At 36.8% G+C, this 18,201-nt stretch overlaps 1 long non-coding RNA gene across 1 annotated transcript; it reads left to right on the top strand.

Annotated features, from left to right (window-relative positions):
- Positions 1-4,096: 4,096 nt before the first annotated feature.
- LOC134807302 (uncharacterized) lies at positions 4,097-9,457 on the top strand. Its single transcript, XR_010147402.1, has 3 exons — positions 4,097-4,353; positions 7,788-8,632; positions 9,328-9,457. It is a non-coding gene; the product is annotated as an uncharacterized LOC134807302 (long non-coding RNA).
- The last annotated feature ends 8,744 nt before the right edge of the window (positions 9,458-18,201 follow it).

The following is an 18,201-nucleotide window of genomic DNA, read 5'->3' as shown; positions in this document are numbered from 1 at the left end:
TGTTTACACTAATGTTCCATTTCTTTCTTCTGTAGGGAGTACTTAAAGACAGAGATGATGTTTTGCAAAATAATCATTTAGCTCTATAAGTAGATCAACAAGTCATAAATGCTTGTTGAAGTTCAAGGGTAGATATTTGAATTTTCCATGGTAGGAGTAAATCATGTATCTCATTAGAATCAAGAACATGGTTGTTTTGTTCCCTACATGCTGTCTTCTTGTTCTACCAGTTTATGATAATTTTGTTTTGTTTTGTTTGTTTTTGTGTAAAGTGATGTCAAAAGAAGCTATCATGATTTCTCTTTGCTATCAAGTTAAAAGGAGAAGGGTTCGAGGCTTCTGATGAGAAAATCACATCAGCCAGAGAAACTGACGGTAATCGGAACAACTCCTTTCTCAAGTAAAAAAAGCCTTAGATTTTAAAAAGAAAAAGAAATGAGAAGGAATGTATGTAAGTAGACAAAGATAATGAAACCTTTCTCAGCTGTCTCTAACTCATGGACACGTCAAGAAATTAAGAGACATTTCATGATGAGCTGGAGTATTAGGACCATATTTGCTGAATTTATTTTTTCATGGTTCAATGATGAAACAGTAAATTCCACAAATAGATTTCAAGTTTGGTCAAGCATTTTGGCTTTTGAACATTAATCTCCTGAGCAGTGAGCTCTGTACATGCCTGGGAAGGTTCAACACAACAATGACATGTGACAGCCAAACATCCAAGCACTGAGCAATTTAGATTCTCATATCACCAAATGGGATTTGGTGGGTGGAGGAGAGGGAAGGACTCGAAGTTATTTTGCTGTTATTCTGTTACAGCTCTTTCTTCTCTGTGTTGATGCTGCCAAAAGCTATGCTGGCAGCACACTGGATTTTCAGTGTTTATATTAACTCGTCTTAATCAAGGAATCCTGACTTAACCTTATTCTTTCTCACAGACACAGTTCAATGCTGCAATGGAGCCTGTGGTGAGCACTGATTCAATAGGTGGTTTGCCTCCTTAGACGCAGAATCACAGGACTAGAAGGAGTGAAAACAACACTTTATCTCTACATTGGCTTCAGGGAGGACAGTGCCCAAACCACCTCAAGTACAGAATAATTTACTCTCATTTAGAAGATCTCCAGACAGAGCTCGAATGGTTCCCTTGGCAACAAATTTTAGTTTTAACAATCTTGTAGCTTTATCCTTCCCTCCAGATAATGCCATAACTGTGTACTCTAGATTAAACGTTTTCTCCTTTTCTGCCCACAGTGCTTTTGAAGCCAAACATGAGTTCACATATAGTGTTGGGTCATCATTAAGTCACCTTTCAGACGTCCCTCTAAATTAAGGAGTCCTCATCCTTTCCTTAACTTTTTCATGTGTCCTGACCTATGAGAATCTGTTATACGCATGTTTAATTTCTATGGAATACCTCATCATACAACTTGAAATTCTGATTGACTAGTGGTTTTTTTCCTGCATAAGTGCTACTTCATCTATGCCTCAGTAACAAACGACAACAATCACTTAATGGAAATGGTGGCAGGCAGAATTCTAAGATAGCTGACAGATTCCTGCTGCCCCTGGTGTGCATTCCTTGATAATCACTCTCCTTTGAGTGCAGGCAGACCTGTGTGTATGATACCACTGCTATGATTACATTGCTCATCAGGCGACTGTGAGCTAGCCAAAATGGAGAATATTCTGGTAGGTCTGACCTAGCCAGGTAAGCCCGTTTCTGAGTCATAGAGATTGAAAGTGTGAGAGGGATTTGATGTGAGGGGGAATTCTCTGTTGCTGGTTTTGAGTATAAAAGGGGCCATATAATAAAGACTTGAGAGTGGTCACTAGTTGCTGAGATCCATCCCTAATTGAAGCTAGCAAGAAACAGTTCTACCAACAACTTGAAGGAATTTGGGAAAGAATCCTTCCCTAGTCAAGTCTCTAGAGGGGAATGCAGCTAACTGACACCTTGATTTCAGCCTCGTGAGACCCTGAACAGAGATATCAACCACTCAGTTGCCTGGACCTCTGACAGAAATGAAAGATAATAAATGTCTGTTGTTTTAAGCCACTAAGTTTATGGAAATTTGTTACACAGCAATGGAAAACCAATATAGGCCCCTATCCATGAGTTACATTGTAGTAAACACCTTTCCTACATTATAGATATCTCATCTAACTCCTACAGCAACCCTTGAGGTAATCACTATGTCCATTGTCAGAGCAAGAAAACCGAAGCTCGGCTTCATAAACAGAAGCAGCAAGGATTGATTCCTTAAATACTGTGAATTCCACTCTCACTTTATTTGAATTTGTGACAGTGAAATTCACAGTATTCTTTAAACATTTTACCCCCAAGCGATGCTCTTTCCTCTGAATTGCTTTGCCTGTCCTAATAATTTTATTTATACAGGCTGATGCTGGTGACTTGGGAATAGTATTTTTATCCAAACCATTTGGCTTCTTATAGGTATAAGCCACTGAGGGAGCTATTTTTTATTTAATTGTGCTTTGGAAAAATCAAACGTAGCCTTGAGTTTTAAAATTATTAAGCTTACACTTTTTCACAAAATAGAAATGGAGTAATATAGCTCTGTCCTCCCGTTTTTTAAAGCCAAAAAATGTAAGAATGGAATGTACTGGCTCACTGCTCCCACGGTGTCCTTACCAGCACAACTTACCCCATCCCTCCCTAGCCCACTCTTGAGGATACTTTCTTGCCACTGTCAGGCTTACTCCTGCCTCCTAGACTGAGGAAAGAAAAGCCTCCTGGTTTGGAGCTCATAATCAAGTCAGCCTTGCTGCAGGGCTCATTTTAATCTGGTATCCTGGACCAGGTGAGTCTTTTTATTCATCTCTGCTTTGTATCCAAGTTCCATTTATCAGGTTACTAACTGGCCCCATCATGCATTCCTTCAGTAATTACTTTATTTTTAGCACTGCCAAGAAAGCAAGTCTTTTCCTACAAAAACACAGGATTTCCAGTGGGGTTAAATAAATGTGCCTATGTTCTCACTTGAGACAGCAAAAAGGGAAGGAGCAAAAATTGTGGAAAGAATTGAAGACAGAGGGTAGAGGGTAGGGTGCCAAGTGTGGGGGAAAACTGAATTATGAATATTAAGGAAAAATGAAAAATAATATTAAACTGAAATGGAGAGAAATAACATAAGTGAGAATAGAAAAACATAAAACAACCTTCCCCAAAACAAAGGATAAAGAAAAAAGAATTCAGGGGAAGCTGTAAATATCTAAGACATAGCAGCAAGGGCCTGGGAATACTTATAGTGTTTGAAGTTCTGAGCTTTATTTCTCTGCAGTGAGGATCTTAAAGATGCTTAAACATATGAATAAGCAACAAAGTAATGTGACCGTTCAGCTACAGGAAAGGGGTCCCAATCCAGGATCCAGACCCCAAGAGAAGGTTCTTGGATCTCTCACAAGAAAGAGTTCAGGGCGAGTCCATAGAGTAAAGTGAAAGCAAGTTTCTTAAGAAAGTAAAGAAATAAAAGAATGGCTACTCCATAGAGTAAAGTGAAAGCAAGTTTCTTAAGAAAGTAAAGAAATAAAAGAATGGCTACTCCATAGACAGCATCCATGACGGCTGCTGGTTGCCCATTTTTATGGTTATTTCTTGATGATATGCTAAACAAGGGATGGATTATTCATGCCCTTCCTTTTTAGGCCATATGGGGTAACTTGCCATGGCATTTGTAAACTGTCATGACGCTGGTGGGAGTGTAGCAGTGAGGACGACCGGAGGACACTTTCATTGCCATCTTGGTTTTGGTGGGTTTTAGCCATCTCCTTTACTGCAACCTGTTTTATCAGCAAGGTCTTTATGACCTTTATCTTGTGCCGACCTCCTATCTCATCCTGTGACTTAGAATGCCTTAATCATCTGGGAATGCAGCCCAGTAGGTTTCAACCATATTTAACCAGCTTCTATTCAAGATGGAGTTGCTCTGGTTCAAACGCCTCTGACACTTTTCAGAGATTATTGTTAATTCAGGAGTCAAATCATTAGAGACTTTGCAAAAAATCAGATGAGGGTAATAAAACATGATAATATAATATTGACATTTTAACACTATGTATAAATATTGTTCTAAGCATTTTAACTAATTTAATCCTGAAAAAAATCCTCTATAGTTATTACTATTTTTATGCCTATTTTACAGATAAGGAAGCTGAAGCTTTGAGAATTTAATTTGCTCAAGGGGAGGCCAGGACAAGAAATAATGAAGAGTCCGATGTGGCAGGAATGTAGGAAACAAGTCAATGATGGAAGATAAATATGGAGACGTGATGAAGGCAAAATTCTGAAGGGTCTTAGAGCCCATTATAAGACATTTGGTTTTTATGGTTAGTGAGAAGGAAAACCATTGGGGGTGGTTGGGCAGAAGAGTAATATGACTTGACTTATATTAAAAAAAATAATTTGGTGGCTAGGTTGAGAATATATGTAAGCAGGAGTGGGGGTTGGGGGTAAGGGGCTGGGGCTGTTTATATCAAGGGTGGATCTAGGCAGACCAGGCAGGAAGGCATTGCAATAATCCAAGCAAAGGGAGAGGGTGTCTTGGTCACTAAACTGATGCCAGATATGAATTAGCTATACTAGAAGGTAGTGAGAGATGGTACATAAAATCATACACATTTATTGCAACTGTATGTATTCCTTAATTACAATTTACTACATATGGACTAATCTAGATGAGTGCTTTCTAGGTACTCTTTAGTAAATTCATAGTCAACTCATAATAATGAATATGGTGGTCATTTTTTACAAAGCAACTTCCTGTGCATTACTTTGAAAACAATCCAATAAGGTATATGTGGCAAATACTACTCCTGCAATTTAACATGAAAAAAACAGACTTGGTGAACTTAGAGCTTGGCTTACCAGTATAATATCAACTATATGTCCTTTCTCCACTGAACTCAACTTCCTAACTAAGCTTGTGCCAAGGGGCATTTCAAGATAAAAATGAAAAAAGAGGCTACACCTTCCAGGATAAAGACTTTGGTCTGAAAGTAACATGTGCATTAAAAGTTCAACTTTGATAAAAGTTACAAATCACTATACAGAAGACGTATTAAATGAAATAGACCCCAAATAAACACAACAAAGGCTTTTCTTTTGTAAGACGATTTTAAGTTAAAATACTGAAGAACCTTTTGAGAAAGTGCTCAGAACATTTCCTCTGCTCACTGCAGCTGCAAGAATCAGCACAAACATCCACATCCTATTAGCTTTGATTTCCAACTCATGGAAACCCAACCTGCCAGTTTTTCTCTTTTTTCCCAATACATAGTGACATTAACTCAGCCTTTTCTTCAGAAGTCTTCTTTTCTTGGCTGTTAAATAGATTATCACCTCTCTCATGACAAGGCCAAGAATCAGGTGAGGCACTCATCTTGAGCACAAAATTTAAGGGGGAAAAACTCAATGATCAAGATAATATTTTAACGTGATTTTTAAAAAATCAAAATCCATAGAAAAATATCACAGGCTGGGCGTGCTTGCTCCTGCCTGTAATCCCAGCACTTTCGGAGGCTGAGGTGGGCGGATCACTTTTGGTCAGGAGTTCAAGACCAGCCTGGCCAACACGGCAAAACCCCCATATTTAATAAATATACAAAAATTAGCTGGGTGTGGTGGCATGCACCTGTAATCCCAGCTACTCAGAAGGCTGAGGCAGTAGAATGGCTTGAACCTGAGAGGCAGAGCTTGCAGTGAGCTGAAGTCAGGTCACTGCACTCCAGCCTGGGCAACAGAGTGAAAGTGTGTCAAGAAAGAAAGAAGAAGGAAGGAAGTAAGGAAGGAAAGAAAGAAAGGGAAAGAGAAAGAAAGAAGAAAGAGAGAGAAAGAAAAAGAAAGAAGAAAAAGAAAGAAAGAGAAAAGAAAAAAGAAAGAAGGAAAGAAAGAAAGAAAGAAAAAAGAAAGAAGGAAAGAAAGAGAGAGAGGGAAAGAGAGAGGGAGGGAAGGAGGGAAGGAGGGAGGGATGAAGGAAGGGAGGGAGGGAGGAAGGGAGGGAGGAAGGAGTCACAATTTTAAAGACAGTGTCAGTGTTACTGAATAACCTTTTGCCTCAAGTTCCAATAGGGCTGAGTACAACACTGGAAAGTAATATTTCCTTCTGATGTTTTATGTTTCAATATTCTTTCTGCATGTATATTTAGTAGACGCTATAGGTAGTTTATCTCAGGTGAGGCTGAAATATAAAGAGAATAAGAATGGAGATAGGGCAAATCTTGTGTCTTACAGAATATATTGGACACTCCATGTTTTTCCTTTAATATGTTACAATTCTCTAAAGCATCACAAAATGAAACCTGTCATCATCTTAATCTCTGTTACACAGAGCAAACACCAAGCAGGCATGACCACACCCTCCCTGCACTGGTAGTTGAGATGCTGCAATGCAGCATATTAAAAAATAGTGCTGGCTTGTATGGCACCACTTTGCTTATGCTCTGAATGCTGGAAGTAAATGCTGACTATCTGGAGATAATAATAATATGACTTTAGAATAAGCAAGGCACAAACAGCAATTATACAGTTAACACAAGCTATGACTGTCAAGCAATTGTTATGCTTAGCACAATTGCTTGAACCATTAATTAGAGTACAGCATTTCCTCTTGAGATAATGCTGATTAAAATGTACATACACTCTTCTGGAAGATAACTTCAGGGTTGACGTGAAAACAGCAAAGACAGATTTCAAATAAATACCTTTGCAACAAAGGATATTTTTGTACAGAGGGGAATGCTTGTCTCCCTGCCCTGTTGAGAGCTGATTATCACAGGGTCATTTTGTGGTTGGCTGGGCAAGTTTTCCAGAAAGATAAAAGAGATGAAGAATGAGGATAGGAGTCAACTAAATTCTTAGCAGCTAACAAACCATTTTCTTTGGAGTTGACTTTCTCTTTAATCTTTTGTAATTGCAGATACATAATTCAATGTGCTTTTATAAAATATACATGCCATTTTCCCTGTAAACAGGTATGAGAGCTGACCTCAGCAATTAGCAAAATCCTCATACACACTGATTGAACCGACCCAGTGTGCATCCAGAAACCACTGCAGCATAAGTTTGCAGGGACTTTGGGGTCTTTAAATACTCATTAAACATTACAACTAGCTAGGACTCTTTTGGGGGACCAATGGAGGCGCTTTGCTGAGCTGCTCCCTGATGTTGTAAAATGCAAAAAGTGAGTAAGCAGTCACAGTGCACCCTGCTTTCTTATAGTATAGGGCCTCGCCCTTCAAACTGTCATCTGAGGACCAGCAGTATCAACATCCCCACAGAGCTTGTTAGAACTGCAGACTTGCAGGCCCTACTCTAGATCTATTGCATCACAATTTGCATTTTAACTAGATCTCCATGTAATTATTATGCACATTATAGTTCAAGAAGTACTGGCCTAAGAACATTTTGCTCACAAATCTGGGCTTAGAAAGCCATCCTTGTGACTGGAGGAAAATATCGAAAGAGTGACATGATCTGAAACTGGAAACAAATGCAAAGCAGGTGTGAGCCATTAGAAATGCAGCAGCCCTTCAGCTCGGCAAGGAGATTACAAGGCTGTATAGTTAATGGGTAGGTAACTTAGTAAATAGGAGACTTTGTTGTAGATAAAATCATTGTTAGGTATTTGGAAATTATGAGGAATAATATATATAATGCCCTAGGGGTGAGTAGGGGTGATTGCTGGAAGTCTCTTACAGACTGAGCAGGTGAGAAGAAGAAAGGAGAAGAAACCATCTTCTGGTTTTTGTGTTTGTGGCTGCAGACTATGCTGTGCAAGACTTGGTAAACTGGTCCCTACTGCAGAGGATTTTATACAGAGCACGCTAGTGGCTCACAGGTAGTGTCTTATTGAATGTTGAATTTCCACACTTTTGACTGCATGAATCAGTAAATACTTGGGTTTATTTTGCCACATAGAGGTCTACATTGGTTTAATACAAGTAAATAGCAATAATGATAACAGTCACTGCCATTAATGGAGTGTCTCCTTGATACCAGACACTGTCTCAGATGACTTGAATTAACTCTTTAAACCCACATGGCCCTGGTCCTGAAAGGTGGTATTATTCATTTTTATAGATGAGGAAACTGAGACACAGGCACCACTACTTCAACCTTGGCCCCAAACCATTTTTATCTGCCCTGAATAATTTGCTAGTTCTCCTCTTTCAGTATGCCAGTCTTCTCTATCCATTGGTCTATAGTTGGTTGCAATTCATCTTTGTCACCTGTTCCTGACACTGACCAATTACTGACCATATCTCCCTATTCTCTGCCATGTGATAACCTTTGATTCTCCCAAATAAACTCTTTCCTTATCTCTACCCTATTGAAACCAACCACCCCTCTCTCCACACAGAATATTTCACTGATTGCCTTGCCCGCCTCTCAAAGGCCCACGTCTCTGTGGAATGATGCAGTTGCTAAGAAGAGCTGTTAATGTCATGACCTCAATGAATAAAAAAGACTTCCTTTTCTCCATGCCCACTCAAGTAAAAAGCTTCTCTCTGAACTCCTGCTAATTTTTCATCAGCAAAGGTGCACAGCCTTTTGGAAGCGAAATGATTACTAGTGAAGAAAAAGAAAGAACCTAACACTTATTTTACAGTAAGTAGCAAGTTGATCTCGATTAGGGTCAACCCTCTGGGGTGCTCTGGCCCTTCCCTTTATGTTCTGAGACGGATACATCCCTGAGAAAATTCTAGTCTCTTCTAATCCTGGAATAATTTAGGGAAGCAAGTCTTGAACTTCTTCCATCAAAGCCCAAGAAGTAACCATAAAAGATGTCTTAGGGGTTCTAGAAACACATCACCAAGGAGATTGGATAAAAATGTGAAATTTGTTTAAAACCTGAAATGTTCACTTTTAAAAAGCATGCAAATTGTGACTACCCTTCCACAATGTATTTGTTTTACTGCAAAAATAATTTAAATGTCTTTCAGATTAAATTATGAAAATATTTACCTCCAAATTTTGGCGTGAAGTTAAAACTCCTGGATAATGTGCTATGTTTATTCTGTGGGTTTTTATATCCCTGGCACACTGCCATGTATCTTACTGAATAGCCAAATATTAGGATATTATACTACCCTGATGATTTTGCTAAATAATTATTATGCCAAACAAGACAGTAATTCAAAGAAGGACAAGTGTCTGAACTCTTGTTCTTTCAGAAAGCTTAAGAGTAGTAGCGAGTGCATCTGCTGCGTGACTCCTGCAATCTCAGCATCTGTTTCTAGTTAGAGAGCCAGTGAGTAAATTGAATCAGGGTCACTGAAGCAGGTGTTCTTGGTGAATTGCAGAGCCTCCCAGTGACCACTCTTCAGACAAAGCTTCTTATAATAGCTTCCTTCCCTGAATCTTTTGCGAAACATCAAATCACAAAGAGATCTTATTGTGAGTATTACTTAAAATTTTTTCCTGTCTTATGTAGCAAAGAGGGAAGTCACTGAGTCAGCTTAGATATGTGTATGTGTTCTAAAAAAAATGAGTGTATCCGTGTGACTTTTTTTTTCTTTTTTTTTTTTTCGAGATGGAGTTTTGCTCTGTCACCCAGGCTGGAGTGCAGTGGCGTGATCTCTGCTCACTGCAATTTCCACCTCCCGGGTTCAAGTGATTCTCCTGCCTCAGCTTCCCGAGTAGCCTGCCACCACACGTGGTTAATTTTGTATTTTTAGTAGAAATGGGTTTTCACCATGTTAGCCAGGCTGGTCTCAAATTTCTAACCTTCAGTGATCTGCCTGCCTTGGCCTCCCAAAGAGCTGGGATTACAGGAATGAGCCACCGCACCTGGCCCCATGTGACTTTAATATTTTACTGCATATCTTCCTCGGCAAATAACTAAATCCTGTCATGTGGGAGGGAGTTTGGAAGTAGTGCTTAGGAACCACCCACTATCTCATTTGTGAAGTCTGTTGTCACTTGCGGGGGGCGCCAGGCAATGACATCAACAGACTTATCTGGTTATGTCTTTGAGCCTTGGATCCTTGTAATTGTTTTGCTTGATAAAGCTATCTTTTGTTATAAAAGACTTTGCCAAAAAAAAGTCTTTGGCTTAAGGCACTTAAATAATGCAAGCTTCAAAGTTAGTGAACAGATTATGAAAAATGTCTGAACAGTAATTTGGAAGGCAATTTGCACATATATTTCTATCTGGAAGAATAATAGTTTGTAAACGAAATACATCTTAGGCCATAATTATAAGTGTCAGAACATGAAAGGATTGGTGAATTGGAGAAACAGAAATTAAAAATAAAACTTAAAAAAATAAGTCAGAATATCATAATGGTACAAAATAAATGAGACAATAGAAACATAGACATTTCCCTAATTCATAATGTAGTTATTTGTTCTGGAGATTTGTTCATTATTGTAAAAACTAGCTACATTTAATCGTTTTAATTGTTGTTATGAGAATGCTTCATTTATTTTAAATATATCCAACTAAAAAGAGAGTATATATAAAAACACATGTACAATTTAGAACATAACGTTAAAATGAACACTTACGTATTTTCCAACCAGCAAAAGGAAAAGAACCTTAATGGTGATCTTGTGTATTTGTGTCCAGATGCATTTTTCTCCCTTTACCTGGGGTAACAATCATTGCATATTTTGTGTTTATCAATTCTTTCCTTTAGAAATGCTTATCCATTTGTGTATTTATGCCTAAACAATAGATGGTTTCATTTCGCTTGTTTTGAGCTTTATTATATTTGTTTGTAGTCACCATGGATGTAACCTTTTTTTCCATGCAAAATTAGCTTTCTAAGAATCATCCATGTTGGTGGATATAGCTCTGTGATATTCCATCATGTGATACTGCAAGTTATAACTCCAGTTATATATCTATTTTCCAATCAATGAATATTTACATTGATCCAAATTTTCATTATTATGCACAGTCTGGCAAGGAAGACTCATATATGACTCCTGGTACACAAGTACAAGGATTCTATAGGCTATATACCTAATAGTGGAATTGTTGAGTGTTAGAGTATTCAAATGTTCAACCTGACATATTATCATGAAACTGTTCTCCAGAGTGGCTTTCCAATTTACTCTTCCACCAGAAATGTGTTCCTATTGATCTACATCTTCTCTAGAACATCTTATTTTAGGTAATTTAATTTTTTCATTGTTATGAAATGGTATCTCACTGTCATGCATTTCTCTGGTTAATAATGAGATTGGTCATAAATTCATATGTTCATTGTGAAATGTCTGTTCTTTTCTTGCCCATTTCATCTATTGGGATGGCTATCTTCTAACTGATTTTACATAGTTCTAGTGGTTGTTTATGCATTCCGGAAACCGGTTCTTTGTTAATCATAGGTGTGGCATTATGGTTCACATTGTTACTCTCTTGCTATACTGTGATGAACACAAGTTTTTCATTTTCATGAAGTAGACTTATCAACTTTTTCTTTATGAATTATGTTTTAGATGTTTATTTAGAAACCCTTCTCTACAAACATTCTAATATTTTCTTTTAAAAGTTTTGAAGTTTTGACTTTTACATTTAAATTATTAATCAAATTAGAATTATCTTCCATATATATGTGAGTCCTCAATTCTTGCTCCATTAAACAATTTATCCTTCCTCACATCAATATCTTCCCACCTTAATTGCTATTGGATTATAATAACTCTTGATATTTGGTGTGCCAAATTCCCCCAACATATTAATCCTTTCAGTTATTCTATTCTCAGCCCTTTGTTTTTCTATATGAAACTCAGAATCATGAAGTTTATTTAAAATTCTGCTAGGATTTTGATCAAAATTTTCCATAAAAAACTTTTCAGTTTGACGTTGTTAGGACTGAGTTTTCTTATCCATGAATGTGAAATATCTGTGTTATTTTATCTGCAAAATAAAGATAAAGAAATATCTTTATTATTGTTTAATGTTTTTATGAAAAGTTCATGATTTTTTGTCTAGAGGTATCACACATCTTTTTTTTAGATATATTCTAGGATACTTTTTAGTTTTGTTGCTTTTGTAAGTATTGTCATGTTGGGAGTCTCTGAGAACCTCCTCAAGCTTGATGACCTACTAGAAGGACTCTCAGGACTTAGAAGTGGTTATATTGATGGTCACGGTTTATTATAACAAAAAGACACAGATCATAATAAACAAAGAGAAAAGGCACATGGGGTGAAGTTCAGGAGAAATAAGGCACAAGCCTTCAGGTATTCCCCTCCCAGGAGTAAATATGCTAACTGAAGCACACAAAAAAAGAAAAGATAAATGCAAAAAAGAGCATAAAATACATATAAGACATAGTTTTTAAAATGTGTAACATGCATGTAATTGAAGTATCAGAAAGAATGGAGACAAGGAATAGGGGAAGAAGGAATATTTGAAGAGATAATAACCAAAAACTTTCTAAAACTAACCCACAAAATCAAGAAATTCTGAAGAAACTAGAAAAGATATATGCAAAATAAATCCCATTTTGGCTCATAGTGAACTGCTGAAAGCCAAGGACAAGGACCAATTATTTAAAGCACCCAAAAAAACCAACATTGCTTTCATAATAGCAATAAAAGACTAATAACTGAATTTTCTACACAAATGATGGAAGCTGGAAGATATAAAGATCATAAGGATATATTCTATTCCTGGAATTGATGTGCCTTGGTCATAATGTCTTTTTTAAAATACAAAGTTGTAATCAGTTTCTAAATAGTTTAAGATTTTTGCATCTAATTGTTTGGAAAGTTCCCCCTTTTTTATACTCATATCTGCATTAGCTATCGAGGCTAAAAATGACTGCTTTAAAAGAGTTAAGGAAAGTTTCCTCTTTGTTATACTTATGAAAAAGTTTATATACAATTAAAATTTGATGATAACATTTGGTATATTTTCTTATAGAACTATTTGTATTTGGTGTTCTATTTATGAGGAGGCTTTTAAAATATTGATTTGACTTCTTAAGTAGTTGTAGGGCACTGAAGTTTTCTGGTACTCTAACTGCAGCCCACGTAACTTATCTTATATTCTCATTATCATTTAGTTCTAAGTATTTTTTTACTTTCTATTATAAAGTATTCTTTGACCTAGGAGGTATTTAGAAGTTTGCTTTTAAACTGTCAAATGTATGAAATTGTCTTAATTTTCCTTTTATTACTAATAGCTACATTATTTTCCTTCTAGTGAGAGAAGGTAGTCTGTGGTACTTTTGGAAATATTTAAAGACTTTTTGGCCTAGTATGTGATAAATTTGTGAAAATGTTCCTTGCATGTCAAAAAGAATTATCCAGAATTATCCAATAATTGGATAAATGTTCTTAATATGTTTATTAGGACATTCATATTCATTGTGTTTACAATTTCTATAACATTGCTAGTTTTGATCTGCTTTTCATGTCAATACCTGAGATAGGTCTGTTTAAATTTCTTACTATAATGGTAGATTTGTTACAATTTCATTGTAGCCTATAGATTTTTGCTTTATATATGCTGAATAAATGTTAATATGTGCCCATATAAGCTTAAACATTATAATTACTTTATCTTCCTGGAAAATTGTAATTTTCATCAATATGTGCTCACCCCCTTTTTATCTGGTAACTATTTTGACCTTGAAGTCTATGACCAGCAAGAGAAGCTTTCTTTAGCTTAGGGTTTCCAGTTGTCTTCATTTATTTTGTGCTGCTATAACAGGATAGCACAGAATGTATAATTTTTTAAACAATTATTTTGGATTCAGTGGTATATGTGCAGGTATGTTATATAGGTAAATTGTGTGACACAGGGGTTTGGTAAATACATTATTTCATCACCCATTTAATAAGCATAGTACCTGATAACTAGTTTCTTTACCTCCTCTCTCTTCCCACCATACATCCTCAAGCAGGCCCAGGTGTCTGTTGTTCCCCTGTTTGTGTCCATGTGTGCTCAGTGTTTAACTCCCACTTATAACTCAGAACATGAAGTACTTTATTGTCTCTTCCCCTGTTAGTTCACATAGAATAATGGCCTCCAGATCCATCCATGCAGCTGCAAAGGACATGATCTCATTCTTTTTCTCTGCCTGTGTAGTATTCCATGGTGTATATGTACCACATTTTCTGTATCCAGTCTACCATTGACGGGCATTTAGGTTGATTCCGTGTCTTTGCTCTTATGAGTAGTGCTGTGATGAACATATACATATGTGTGTCCTTATGGTATTAACAGAATTATTTATATTCCTTTGGGTATATACCCAATAATGGGATTTCTGGGTGGAAGAGTAATTCTGTTTTAAGCTCTCTGAAAAACTGCTACCCTACTTTCCACAGTGGCTGAACTAGTTTATATTCCCACCATCAGTGTATAAGCATGCCTTTTTCTACACAATCTTGCCAGCATCTGGGGTTTTTTTTTTTTTTTGACTTTTTAATAATAACCATTCTGGCTGGTGTGAGATTGTATCTCATTTTGGTTTTGATTTCCATTTCTGTGATAAATGATGTTGAACATTTTTTTATGCTTATTGGCCATGTATATATCTTCTTTTGAAAATGTTTGTTCATGTCCTTTGCCCACTTTTTTTTTTTATTATTTAAGTTTTAGGGTACATGTGCACAATGTGCAGGTTAGTTACATATGTATACGTGTGCCATGCTGGTGCACTGCACCCACTAACTGGTCATCTAGCATTAGGTATATCTCCTTTGCCCACTTTTCAGTGGGATTGTTTGTTTTTGCTTCTTCATTTGTTTAAGTTCCTTATAGATGCTGGATATTAGACCTTTGTAGAATATACAGTTTGCAAATATTTTCTTCCATTCTGTAGGTTGTCTGTTTACTCTGTTAATAGTTTCCTTTGCTTGCAGAAGCTTTTTAGTTTAATTAGGTCCTATTTGTCAATTTTTGGTTTTGTTGCAATTTGTTTTGTCATCTTTGTCATGAAATCTTTGCCAGGACCTCTGTCCAGAATGGTATCTCCTGGATTATCTTCCAGGGTTTATATAGTTTTGAGTTTTACATTTAAGTCTTTAATCCATCTTGAGTTGATTTTTATATATGGTGTAAGAAAGAGGTCCAGTTTTAATCTCTGCATATGGTTAGCCAGTTATCCCAGCACCATCTATTGAATAGTCTAATATGGTTAGGCTTTGTGTCCTCACCCAAATCTCATTTTGAATTGTAATCCTCATAATCCCCACATGTCAAGGGAGAGACCTGGTGGGAAGTGATTAGATTATGGGGGTGGTGTCCCCCATGCTGTTCTCATGATAGCAAGTGAGTTCTCATGAGATCTGATGGTTTTATAAGTGTCTGACAGTTCCTCCTTCACACACTCGCTCTCTTGCCTGCTGCCATGTAAGATGTGCCTCTTCCCTTTCCACCATGATTGTAAATTTCCTGATGCCTCCCCAGCGATGAGGAACTGTGAGTCAGTTAAACCTACTTTTTAAATAAATTATGCAGTCTTGGGTATGTCTTTATAGCAGTGTGAAAATGAACTAATACAGAGTCTTTTCTCCATTTCTTGTTTTTTGTCAACTTTGTCGAACATCAGATAGTTGTGACATTATTTGTGGATCTGTGAAGATGAGGGGTGTGGCATTATTTGTGGACTCTGTATTCTATTTCGCTGGTCTGTGTATTTGTTTTTGTACCAGTACCATGCTATTTCTATTACTGTACTCCTGTGGTATAGATTGAAGTCAGGTAATGTGATGCCTCCTGCTTTGTTCTTTTTGGTTAGGACTGCCTTTGATATTCAGGCTCTTTTTTGGTTCCATATGAATTTTAAAAGAGTTTTTTCTTTTCTTTTTTGTTTTCTTTTTTTGTTTTTGGAGACAGAGTCTTGCTCTGTCACCCAGGCTGGAGTGCAGTGGCGCAATCTCGGCTCACTGCAAGCTCCGCCTCATGGATTCACGCCATTCTCCTGCCTCAGCCTCCCTAGCAGCTGGGACTACAGGCACCCACCATCACGCCCGGCTGATTTATTTTTTTTAGTAGAGACAAGGTTTCACTGTGTTAGCCAGGATGGTCTTGATCTCCTGACTTCGTGATCTGCCCGCCTCGGCCTCCCAAAGTAAAAGAGTTTTTTCTATTTCTGTGAAGAGTGTCATTGGTAGTTTGACAGGAAGAGCATCATATCTATGAGTTTCTTTGTGCAGTATGGCCATTTTAACAACATTGATTCTTCCTATCTTTATGAGCATGGAATGTTTTTCCATTTGTTGGTGTCTTCTCTGATTTCTTTGAGAAGTGATTTGCAATTCTTGTTATACAGATCCTTTTGCCTCCTACTTAGCTGTATTCCTAGGTATTTTATTTTATTTGTGGCTATTGTGAATGGGATTGTGTTCTTGATTTGGCTCTCAGCTTGGATGTTGTTGGTGTATCGAAATGCTACTGATTTTTGTGCATTGATTTTGTATCCTGAAACTTTGCTGAAGTTGTTTATCAGATTACGGAGCTTTTTGGCAGAGACCATGGGGTTTTTTAGGTATAAAATCATATTTTCTGCAAACAGGAATAGTTTCACTTCCTCTCATCTTATTTGGATGTCTTTTTTATTTCTTCTCTTGCCTGAAGTTGTTTATCAGGTCAAGGAACTTTTGGGCAGAGACCACAGAGTTTTCTATGTGACTCATACTGTCTGCAAACAGGGATATTTTGACTTCCTCTCTTTCTATTTGGATGCCTTTTTAAATTTCTTCTCTTGCCTGATTGCCAGGACTTGTAGTACTATATTGAATAGGAGTGGTGAGAAAGCCATCTTGTCTTGTTCAGGTTCTCAAGGGAAATGCTTCCAGCTTTTGTTTATTCAGTATCATCATGTTGTCTGTCGGTTTGTCATAGATGGATCTTATTATTTTGAGGTATGTTCCTAGGATGCCTACTTTGTTGAGGGATTTTTAACATGAAGGAATTTTGAATATTATCAAAAGCCTTTTATGCATCTATTGAGATGATCCAGTGTGTTTTGCTTTAGTTCTGTTTAGATGATGAATCACATTTATCAATTTATTTATGTTGAACCAACCTTGCATCCCAGGGATAAAGCCTACTTGTTGATCATAGTACATTAGCTGCTGGATTCAGAATGCTAGTATTTTATTGTGGATTTTTGCCATTATCTTCATCAGAAATATTGGCCTAAAGTTTTATTTTTATTTTTTGTATTTCTGCCAGGTTTGGGTATCAGGATGATGCTGACCTCATAGAATGAGCTCAGGACCAGTCCCTCCTCAATTTTTTGGAATAGCTTCTGTAGGAATGGTACCAGCTCTTCTTTGTACATGGGGTAGAATTTGGCTATGAATACATCTGATCCTGGGCTTTTTCTGGTTGGTAGGGGTTTTTTAAATATCTAATTAAATTTTAAAACTCATTGTTGGTCTGTTTAGTTTCCATTTTTTCCTGATTTAATATTGAGAGGTTGTATGTTTCCAGGAATTTATCCATTTCTTTTAGGATTTCTAGTTTGTGTGCACAGAGGTGTTCATAGTATCTATGGATTTTTTTTTGTTTTTTTTTGTATTTCTGTGGGGTTAGTGGTCATGTCCCATTTGTCATTTCTGATTGTGTTTATTTGGACATTCCCTCTTTTTTTCTTTATTAGTCTTGACAGTGGTTTATCATTGTTACCTATGCTTTCAAAGAACAAGCTCCTGGATTTGTTGATGTTTTGTATGTTTTTTTTTTTTTTTATCTCAACTTCATTCAGTTCAGCTCTGATTTGGGTTATTTCTTGTCTTCTGCTAGCTTTGGGGTTGGTTTGCTCTTGTTTATTTTTCTTTAGTTACTCTAGGTGTAATGTTAGGTTGTTAATTTAATATTTTTCTAAATTTTTGATGTAAGCTTTTAGTCCTATAAACTTTCCTCTTAACATTGCTTTAGCTGTGTCTGAGAGAATCTGGTATGTTTTAGCTTTGTTCTAATTTGTTTCAAAAACTTCTTGACTTTTGCCTTAATGTCATCATTTACCCAAATGTCATTCAGAAGCTGGTTGTTTAATTTTCCTATCACTTTATGGTTTTGAGCAATCTTCTTAGTATTGATTTCTATTTCTGGGGTGGGGGGGGGCTGTGGTCCAGGAGTGTAGTTGGTATAATTATGGACTTTGTGAACATGCTGACAATTGTATTATAACCAACTGTGTGGCTAATTTTAGAGTGTGTGCCATGTGCAGATGAGAAGAATGTATATTCTGTTGTTTTGAGAT

This window comes from Pan troglodytes, chromosome 9 (assembly GCF_028858775.2).
Source record: "Pan troglodytes isolate AG18354 chromosome 9, NHGRI_mPanTro3-v2.0_pri, whole genome shotgun sequence".
In the NCBI taxonomy this organism is placed as follows: Eukaryota; Metazoa; Chordata; class Mammalia; order Primates; family Hominidae; genus Pan; species Pan troglodytes.
Note: the sequence above shows the minus strand (reverse complement) of the source record. Positions and strands in the feature narration are given on the sequence as shown.